The sequence below is a fragment of the Cervus canadensis genome, chromosome 19, assembly GCF_019320065.1.
Source record: "Cervus canadensis isolate Bull #8, Minnesota chromosome 19, ASM1932006v1, whole genome shotgun sequence".
In the NCBI taxonomy this organism is placed as follows: Eukaryota; Metazoa; Chordata; class Mammalia; order Artiodactyla; family Cervidae; genus Cervus; species Cervus canadensis.
Window position 1 is genome coordinate 3,121,764 of NC_057404.1, and position 11,304 is coordinate 3,133,067.

Genomic DNA, 11,304 nt, shown 5'->3' on the forward strand with positions numbered 1-11,304 from the left:
AAAAATACTGAAGAATAAACTTAACCAAGCAGATGAAAGATGTAAACATTGAAAATTATAGAACACAGGTGAAAGAAATGAAAGAACACACAAATAAATGGAAAGACATCCCATGTTAATGGATTGAAAACTTGTTAACACATCTACACTGCTCAAAGCAATCTACAGATTTAATGCTATCCCCATCAAAATCTCCATGGTATTTTTAATAATATATATAGAAAAAACAATCCTAAAATTCATATTAAGCCAGAAAGACCCCAAATAGCAAAAGCAATCTGGAGGAAAAACAACAAAACTGGAGGCATCCTACCTCCCAATTTCAAAATATAATGTAAAACATAAAAATTAAAACAGTACGGAACTGGCATAGGCATACAGGCCAATGGAACAGAACAGAGAGCCCAGAGATAAACCCAAGCACAAGTAGTCAGCTGATCTTTGACAAGGGAGTCAAGCGTACACAATGGAGAAAGAACTGTCTTTTCAACAAGCCGATTTCCACACGTAAAATGATGAAACTGGACCCAAAAATCAATTCAAAATACATTGAAGACTTGAACAAAGGACCTGAAACTGTAAAACTCCTAGAAGAAACATATAGGAGAAGATTCTTGACCTTGCTTTAGCCGTGATTTCTTGAAGATAACACCAAGAGCCAGCACAGGCAGCAAAGGCAAAACAACAACAACAACAAAAATAAAAATAAGCAATTTGACATTAAAGGCAAGCTACAGAATGGGGGAAAATATTTGCAGACCATATGCCTGGTGAGGGACTACTATCCAAAATATATTAAGAATACCGACAACTCAATAGCAAAGTGACAAATGATGTACTTAAATAACTGGTAAAGGCCTTGAATAGATATTTTTCTCCAAAGAAGAGATAAAAATGACCAAAACGAACAGGTGCTCAACATCACTAACCAAGTGTGCGTGCTCACTTGCTCATTGTGTCTGACTCTTTGCGACTCCATTGACTCTGAGCAGCCCACCAGGCTCCCCTGTCCATGGGATTCTCCAGGCAAGAATACGGGAGTGGGTTGCCATTTCCTTCTCCACTCATCAAGAGGGAAATCCATAACAAAACCACAATGGATATTTGGTTGCACCAGTTAGGATGGCTATTATCCCCTTCAATTCCCCCAAAAAGATAACAAATATTGGTAAGAATGTGGAGAAACTGGAAACCTTGGACATTGCTGGTATGAATATAAAATGGTGTAACCACTATGTAAAACAGTATCAAAAGTCCTCAAAAAATTAAAATATAACTACTATACGATCCAGCAATCTCTCATCTGGGTATATATCCAAAAGAACTGAAATGAGATCTCCTAGAGAAACCTGTACTCCCATGTTCAGTGAACTACTATTCACAATATCCAACATATGGAAACAATCCAAATGTTTGTCAACAGATGAATGGATTTTAAAAATGTGCTATGCTGGAGAGGCTGTGGAGAAAAGGGAACCCTCTTACACTGTTGGTGGGAATGCAAACTAGTACAGCCACTATGGAAGACAGTGTGGAGATTCCTTAAAAAACTGGAAATAGAACTGCCATATGACCCAGCAATACCACTTCTGGGCATACACACTGAGGAAACCAGATCTGAAAGAGACACATGCACCCCAATGTTCATCGCAGCACTGTTTATAATAGCCAGGACATGGAAGCAACCTAGATGCCCATCAGCAGATGAATGGATAAGGAAGCTGTGGTACATATACACCCATGGAATTTTACTCAGCCGTCAAAAGGAATTCATTTGAACCAGTCCTAATGAGATGGATGAAACTGGAGCCCCCTTATACAGAGTGAAGTAAGCCAGAAAGATAAAGAACATTACAGCATACTAACACATATATATGGAATTTAGAAAGATGGTAACGATAACCCTATATGCAAAACAGAAAAAGAGACACAGAAATACAGAACAGACTTTTGAACTCTGTGGGAGAAGGTGAGGGTGGGATGTTTCAAAAGAACAGCATGTATACTATCTATGGTGAAACAGATCACCAGCCCAGGTGGGATGCATGAGACAAGTGCTCCGGCCTGGTGCACTGGGAAGACCCAGAGGAATCGGGTGGAGAGGGAGGTGGGAGGGGGGATCGGGATGGGGAATAAGTGTAAATCTATGGCTGATTCATACCAATATATGACAAAACCCACTGAAATGTTGTGAAGTAATTAGCCTCCAACTAATAAAAAAATTTAAAAAAATAAAAAATAAAAAAAAATAAAACTACCATAAAAATGTGCTATGCACATACCGTAAAAGATTTTTTAAACTGTGCTATACATATACAGTAAAATATCACTGAACCTTAAATAAAGGAAATTCTGCCATATGAAACAACATGAATGAACCAGGAGCACATCATGCTAACTTGGACTAAGTCAGTCATAGAAGGACAAACAATGCATGATTCTACATATATGAGGCATCTCAAATTGCTGTTTAGTCACTAAGTCTTGTCCAACTCTTTGCGACCCCAGAGGCTGTAGCCCACCAGGCTCCTCTGTCCATGAGATTTCCCAGGCACGAATGCTGGAGTGGGTTGCCATTTCCTTCTCCAGGGGATCTTCCTGACCCAGGGATTGAACCCACGTCTCCTGCGTTGGCAGGCAGATTCCCCTGAGCCACCGTGGAAGCAGGATGTATCTAAAACAGACAAACTCACAGAAGCAGAGCATAGATTGCTGGTTGCCAGAGGTAAGGTGCAGGGAAAAATGGGGATTGCTATTCAATGTATATGAAGTTAAGTTCCAGAGATTTCCTAGGTAACACGGTGCCTATTACATTAACAATACTGTACTGTGCACTCAAAATTTTTGTTAAGAGGGTATATCTCATGTTAACTAAGGGCAGGGGTGGGGAACATATGGAAACTTTTGGAGGTGATAGGTATGTTTATTTCCTGGATTGTGATGATGGTTTCATAGGTGTATGCATATGCCCTAATTCATCAACTTGTACACATTAAATATATGCAATTTTGTTTATCAATCATACCTCAATATAACTGCTTTCAAAAAAAAACAATTTTAAGCATAAAAACATGAATAAACTAAGAGGAAAATAATAGAAAATTATTCCATTTAAACACTAATCAAAAATGTTTGAATGATGGTATCAATATCAAAGAAGACTGCAGAACAAAGAATACTACTAAGGATAAAGAAGATCCTTTCATAATGATAAAATGATTAATTCATCATAAGTAGGAAACAAACCTAAATGTTTATGTACCTAATAAGAGAACACCAGAAGCCATGAAATTAAAAGATGCTTACTCCTTGGAAAGAAAGTTATGACCAACTAGATAGCATATTAAAAAGCAAAGACATTACTTTGCCAACAAAGGTCTGTCTAGTCAAGGCTATGGTTTTTTCTGTGGTCATGTATGGATGTGAGAGTTGGACCATAAAGAAAGCTGAACACTGAAGAATTGATGCTTTTGAACTGTGGTGTTGGAGAAGACTCTTGAGAGTCCCTTGGACTGCAAGGAGATCCAACCAGTCCATCCTAGAGGAGATAAGTCCTGGGTGTTCATTGGAAGGACTGATGCTGAAGCTGAAATTCCAGTACCTTGGCCACCTCATGTGAAGAGTTGACTCATTGGAAAAGACCCTGATGCTGGAAGGGATTGGGGGCAGGAGGAGAAAGGGACGACAGAGGATGAGATGGCTGGATGGCACCACTGACTCGATGGACATGAGCTTGAGTAAACTCCGGGAGCTGGTAATGGACAGGGAGGCCTGGCGTGCTGCGATTCATGGGGTCGCAACAAGTCGGACACAACTGAGTGACTGAACTGAACTGAACTGAAGAAGACATCAACCAAATATTTATAAAATGGCAACAAAAATAAAACCACAATAATTGTCTAATTTCAACACTACTATCTCATTAATTTATAAAATAATTAACATGAAATCAGTAAAGATATGAGACTTGAATACCATCAACCAACTTTATCTAATAGACAACCTAGGCCAAAATAGAAATCCCATTTTTTTCAAGTGCACATAAATATATACCATATTTTGGGCCACAAACAAGTCTTAACATATTTTAAAAGAATCAAGTCATACAAAGGATGTTCTTTGATCAAAAAAGAAGTAAAATAGAAATAAAAAACAGACAGCTTCTGGAAAATATGCAAATAAAAATATACTTGTAAATGACCTATAGGCCAAAAAGAAACAAACAAAAAAAAAAATTAGAAAGAATTTTCTGCTGAAATAAAATGAAAAAAGAAGATATAAAAAATTATGGGATGTCACTAAAGCAGTTTTAAGAAGGGAAATACATAGAACTACAAGTTTATATGAGAAAGTAACAAAGGTTGCAAAACAGTGATTTCAACTTCCACCTAAAGAAACTAGGGGGAACAAAAGAGGGGGGGATTCAATCCTGAGTGAGTAGACCTTGGGAAATAATATAGATGGAAATAATAAAGATTAGAGTAGAAATCAATGATACAGAAATAAGAAAGCAATGCAAAACCCAATTAATCCAAAATTTAGTTCTTTGAAAAGATCAGTTAAACTAATAAACATCTAACCACAGTGATTAGAAAGAAAAAAAAATGAAGGTATAATTTACAGTATCAGATATGAGGGAGCTGAAATCACTATGGAATGCAGAGATAACAAGGTAATATTACAATCAACGCTATGCCAATAATTTTGGCAACATAAAATTTAAAATTCCTTGTAAGAGAAACCAACAATGCTCACTCAAAAAGTAATCAAGTGAGGATATCAGCAAAAATAGCAGGGTAAATATATCAAAAACTCTGCCCCTCCATATAAGCAAAAAAAAAACCTGACAAACCATCAAAACCAACTTTCTGAGAACTTTGGAAACCAGTGACAGATTTTCAGTAACATGGGGAGGGCTTTTTTTTATGACAGGTAGCTGACTGTCAGGAAGAACAGTCGGTTTTGTGTGTTTTAATTTACCCTCATCCCATTCCCTGCTCTCAGATCAGTGACAGCCTTTGGAAAAACAAAAACAAAATCCTACATTCCCAGTACTATATGGAGCAAAAAGCAGACTGAAGCACTTTTATATCTCATTCCCAAGGAACAGCCACTATTATTTAATCTATTTAAGGTAGGACTTCCCTGGTGGCTCAGAAGGTAAAGAATCTGCTTGCAATGCAGAAGACCTGAGTTCGATCCCTGAGACAAGAAGATCCCCTGGAGAAGTCCATGGAAAGAGGAGACTGGAGGGCTACAGTCCACGGGATCCCAAAGAGTTGCACATAACTGGGCGACAAATGCTTACTTTCACTTTCTGTTTAAGGTCGATGACTTCGGAAGAAGCCTCTGAAAGGCTTGTTTATTTTGTCCAACTCAAAAGTTTTTACCTAGTGCTAAAGCCACCACAGATCATGGTGGAGAGGTCTGACAGAATGTGGTCCACTGGAGAAGGGAATGGCAAACCACTTCAGTATTCTTGCCTTGAGAACCCCATGAACAGTATGAAAAGGCAGAAAGATAGGACACTGAGAGATGAACTCCACAGGTCGGTAGGTGCCCAATATGCTACTGGAGATCAGTGGAGAAATAACTCCAGAAAGAATGAAGAGATGGAGTCAAAGTAACAACAGCCAGTGATGGATGACTGGTGATGGAAGTAAAGTCCGATGCTATAAAGAGCAGTATTGCATAGGAACCTGGAATGTCAGGTCCCTGAATCAAGGCAAACTGTAAGTGGTCAAATAGGAGATGGCAGAAGTGAACATTGACATTTTAGGAATCAGCGAACTAAAATGGACTAGAATGGGTGAATTTAACTAAGATGACCATTATATCTAATACTGTGGGCAAGAATCCCTTAGAAGAAATGGGATAGCAATCACAGTCAACAAGAGTCCAAAATGCAGTACTTGGATGCAATCTCAAAAATGACAGAATGATCTCTGTTTGTTTCCAAGGCAAACCATTCAATATCATGGTAATCCAAGTCTATGCCCCAACCAGTAATGCTGAAGAAGCTGAAGTTGAACAATTCTATGAAGACCTACAAGATCTTCTAGAACTAACACCCAAAAAGGATGTCCTTTTCATTACAGGGGACTGGAAGGCAAAAGTAGGAAGCCAAGAAACACCTGGAGTAACAGGCAAATTTGGCCCTGGAGTACGGAATGAAGCAGGGCAAAGGCTAATAGAGTTTTGCCAAGAGAATGCACTGGTCATAGCAAACACCCGCTTCCAACAACACAAGAGAAGACTCTACACATGAACATCATCAGATTATCAATACCGAAATCATATTGACTATATTCTTTGCAGCCAAAGATGGAAAAGCTCTATACAGTCAGCAAAAACAAGACTGGGAGCTGACAGTGGCTCAGATCATAAAACCCTTATTGCCAAATTCAGACTTAAATTGAAGAAAGTAGGGAAAAAACTTCTAGGCCATTCAGGTATGACCTAAATCAAATTCCTTATGATTATACAGCGGAAGTGACAAATAGATTCAAGGGATTAGATCTGATAGAGTGCCTGAAGAACTATGGATGGAGGTTTGTGACATTATACAGGAGGCAGGGATCAAGACCATCTCCCAGCAAAAGAAATGCAAAAAGGTAAAATGATTATCTGAGGAGGCCTTACAAATATCTGGGAAAAGAAGAGAAGTGAAAGGCAAAGGAGAAAAGGAAAGACATACCTACTTGAATGCAGAGTTCCAAAGAATAGCAAAGAGAGACAAGAAAGCCTTCCTCAGTGATCAGTGCAAAGAAATAGAGGAAAACAATAGAATGGGAAAGACTGGAGATCTCTTCAAGAAAATTAGAGATACCAAGGGAACATTTCATGCAAAGGTGGGCACAATGAATGACAGAAATGGAAGGGACCTAACAGAAGCAGAAGATATTAAGAAGAGGTGGCAAGAATACACAGAAGTACTGTACTTTTAAAAAACATCTTCATGACCCAGATAATCATGATAGTGTGATCACTCACCTAAAGCCAGACATCCAGGATTGCAAACTCAAGTGGCCCTTAGGAAGCATCACTATGAACAAAGCTAGTGGGGCTGATGGAATTCCAGTTGAACTATTTCAAATCCTGAAAGATGATGTTGTGAAAGTGCTGCGCTCCATATACCAGCATATTTGGAAAACTCAGCAATGGCCATAGAACTGGAAAAGGTCAGTTTTCATTCCAATCCCAAAGAAAGGCAATGCCAAAGAATGTTCAAACTACCATACAATTGCATTCATCTCACACTCTAGCAAAGTAATGCTCAAAATTCTCCGAACCAGGCTTCAATAGAACGTGAACAGTGAACTTCCAGATGTTCAGGCTGGTTTTAGAAAAGGCAGAGGAACCAAAGATCAAATTGTCAACATCACTGGATCATGGAAAAGCAAGAGAGTTCCAGAAAAATATCTATTTCTGCTTTACTGACTACGCCAAAGCCTTTGACTGTATGGATCACAATAAACTGTGGAAAATTCTGAAAGAGATGGGGATACCAGACCACCTGACCTGCATCCTGAGGAATCTGTATGCAGGTCAGGAAGCAACAGTTAGAACTGGACTTGGAACAACAGGCTGGTTCCAAATCAGGAAAGGCTGTATATTGTCACCTGCTTCTTTAACTTATATGCAGAGTACACCATGCAAAATGCCAGGCTGGATGAAGCACAAGCTGAAATCAAGATTGCAGGGAGATATATCAATAACTGCAGATATGCAGATGACACCACCCTTATGGCAGAAAGAGAAGAACTAAAGAGCTTCTTGAAGAAAGTGAAAGAGGAGAGTGAAAAAGTTGGCTTAAAGCTCAAAATTCAGACAACTAAGATCATGGCATCTGGGCCCATCACTTCCTGGGAAATAGATGGGGAAACAGTGGAAACAGTGACAGACTTTATTTTCTTGGGCTCCAAAATCACTGCAGATGATTGCTGCAGCCATGAAGTTAAAAGACACTTGCTCCTTGGAAGAAAAGTTATGACCAACCTAGACAGCATATTTAAAAGCAAAGACATTACTTTGCCAACAAAGGTCCGTCTAGTCAAGGCTATGGTATTTCCAGTGGTCATGTATGGATGTGAGAGTTGGACTGTGAAGAAAGCTGAGCGCCGAAAAATTGATACTTTTGAACTGTGGTGTTGGAGAAGACTCTTGAGAGTCCCTTGGACTGCAAGGAGATCCAACCAGTCCATCCTGAAGGAGATAAGTCCTGGGTGTACATTGGAAGGACTGATGCTGAAGCTGAAACTCCAATACTTTGGCCGTCTCATGCGAAGAGCTGACTCATTGGAAAAGACTCTGATGCTGAGAAAGATTGGGGGCAGGAGGAGAAGGGGACGACAGAGGATGAGATGGCTGGATGGCATCACCGACTCAACGGGCATGAGTTTGAGTAAACCCCAGGAGCTGGTGATGGACAGGGAGGCCTGGCGTACTGTAGTCCATGGGGTTGCAATGATTTGGACATGGCTGAGCAACTGACCTTTTGTGGGGAAAGAGGCATTTGTTAAAAAAATCTTCACAGGTAAAAATTCAGCTGCTTCCATGACCGGGACCAAGAAAAGCCATGCCTGGTCCCGTTTATCTCAGCAATGCATGGTAAAATTAACATTAACAAGTCAATCACCATAATTTACTAGCAGAGTAAAATGGTAAACCAAACTGTCATTTTAATAGATTCAGGTAGTGTCTGGCAAATATTATATTCTTGATAAAATAGCAAAACAAACAAAACTAAAAAGTATCAGTCATTATTGAAATGCCTAGTACCAGTGCCAGGGCAAAGAAAATACAAAAGGAGCCTAGAGTCTTTTTTGTGTCTGGATTTTTATGACTAAAATAGGATCCCCACCCATTCTATTTCCTTCTTCCTAACACACAATATTCTAGTCTCCTGTTACATTTCATAAAGCTTCAGTTGTTCTCCACTGCTTACAATATGAAGTCCAATTTCCATGCATAGCCTACAAGATACTTCATTTGTCTTCCATCTCTCTTTCCAGATTCATTTTTCTCTCGTGTTTGAAATACATCCTACTCTCAGCTACATGGAAGTTATTCGGAATTCCATATGCATGCCTTTTACTTTCCTGCCTGCAGACCTTTGTACAAATTATTTTCCGAGATTACAGGGTCCTTTTCTCTATGCTTCCTGGAAAAATCCAGATTTCCCTGATCTATTTCTGACCCAACTTTAAGCTGTTCTTTACAGGCATACAGGGTGACTGTTGTTTCACATACAAATCCGATCAGGGTACACACTGCTAAAACATTCTTTAGAATATAAAAATTTCATAGGCCATAAATTCCAATGTGCCATTTCTTATTTTTCTGTGATAAACCTATATAATATACAGTTTCAATCTATTAAATGACTTTTTTTTTATTAAATGGCTTTTACTTAAAACTTTCCCTCAGTGTCATTCTCATGAGAGTGAGCAACTTAAAAGTTATTTTCAGGTTCATTTAATTGTCTTAGTGTTTCCTTGTTGAGCCATTATAAGTGTAAATTCTGTCACTTCGGAATATCCATCTTCCCCACCTTTGACTCGGAAGGACATCTAAGGTGGGGAGACTCCTGGTGTCTACGTCCACAGAGTTCTGGGGCTATTTTCTCTTCTCTGACACCAACCACAGTGGATAGGCATCTCTGCCTGTGTGTTTTTGTCTAAAGTATATATCCCAATTGGTGCCTCCCAAAGCAGCTTCTGTCCATTGCCCTCCAATGGTGCATGTTGAAACCCTATTTCCGGTCCATGTCAGCTGCTCACGATCACGGGGTGTGACTGCTGTCTGATGCTTCTTTCTGTAACCTGGAGGAGACCAGGGCTGTCATCAGGCATTTTTTCCTGCCACCCACATAGTCACCTTTATAGTCAGCTCCTATGCACTGGAAGTCTGTCACTTTTGCTGGGTGACAACCTGTGAGAACTTCCCTACCAAACTTTTCATCCAAAACCTTGGTTCAGGGTACCTTTCTCTTAATCTTGTCATTTGGGACTTTATGTGGAGGACAAGACACAGGTCCTTTCTATGACCAAGTCATCCCCAAACACAAAGGAGCATCCCCAAGAAAGTCCATGGCTGCTCAGTACTCTCAGACTACTTCCCCTTATTAGGATTTGCTGGTGATGTCTGTACCCCCACAAGGCTCTTAGTTCACAAAAAGCAAGGACTGTATGCCTGTCCTTCTCATGCTGGTATCTGGCACAAAACCACATAATCAGTAAATATTTGTTGAATGGACAAATGTACCTGTCTTTGCCAAAAACAATTTCTCTGTTTAGTTTTACATATTTTGCTTTTAATGGCAGTAACATTGTTTTAATCTTATACAATGAAATGGCATATGCCTTGCAAGAGGTTAGAAATACCTACTTGAAAAGGAAGACAGGACATGATATTGTGCAATCAAAGCAGAAGTAACCATTGTCAGGCACTAATAGCAGAGACAGAACTTTTTTCTAGTGTTAGAAAAGCATGAAGAAGTAAAACCACTAAGAAAGAAAACATTTCAGTTACCCGTTTATGCTCCAATAATATTTTCTGCAAGCCTCTTTTTATTATTTGCAGATTTTTTTTTTACTACATTGGATACAAAATTGATTTTTGTTAGATGATAAATTATAATACTGGGGAGGTGTTAACAACAGCTTTTGTAAGCTAACTCAAGACTACAGTGCTAAAAATCCGTGTCCCTTGGTATATGTTTGTGAGGAACTTTGCTATTTGAAGCTGTGTCTGAGAACAGAACAATCTACTCTTTGCCCTGGTGGCTCAGTAGGGAAAGAATTCACCTGCAGTAGAGGAGACCCAGGTTCAATCCCTGAGAGAAGATCCCCTGAAGCAGGAAAAGGCAACCCGCTCCAGGATTCTTGCCCAGAAAAATCCCTTGGACAGAGGAGCCTGGCAGGCAACAGCCCATGGAATCAGAGAGAGCTGGACAGGACTAAGAGACTAAACCACCACCACCACTGTTGCCTTAAAAATGTGAGCCGGGGGATTCATTTGACCCAGAGGAGCAGGTTGGATTCACAACTCAGGTGCAGAAGTTCAGATAAGGAATCTGGGAACACAGCATTACACATTTGTCTTAACTTCGCGGCGTCCAAGGAAACTCAGGTCTGTCTGTCAGCCCGTGCTGATAATGGTGATCAGATTTTGGTTCCTAACATAACTCTAAGCCCTGTTTGTAATGGGTCCTAGTGAAGCCACAAGACCTTTCCTTTGAGTGTTGGTTGATTTCTTAACAACAACTGCCCCAGCCCCGCTTCCTTCCATCCCCCTCATGAA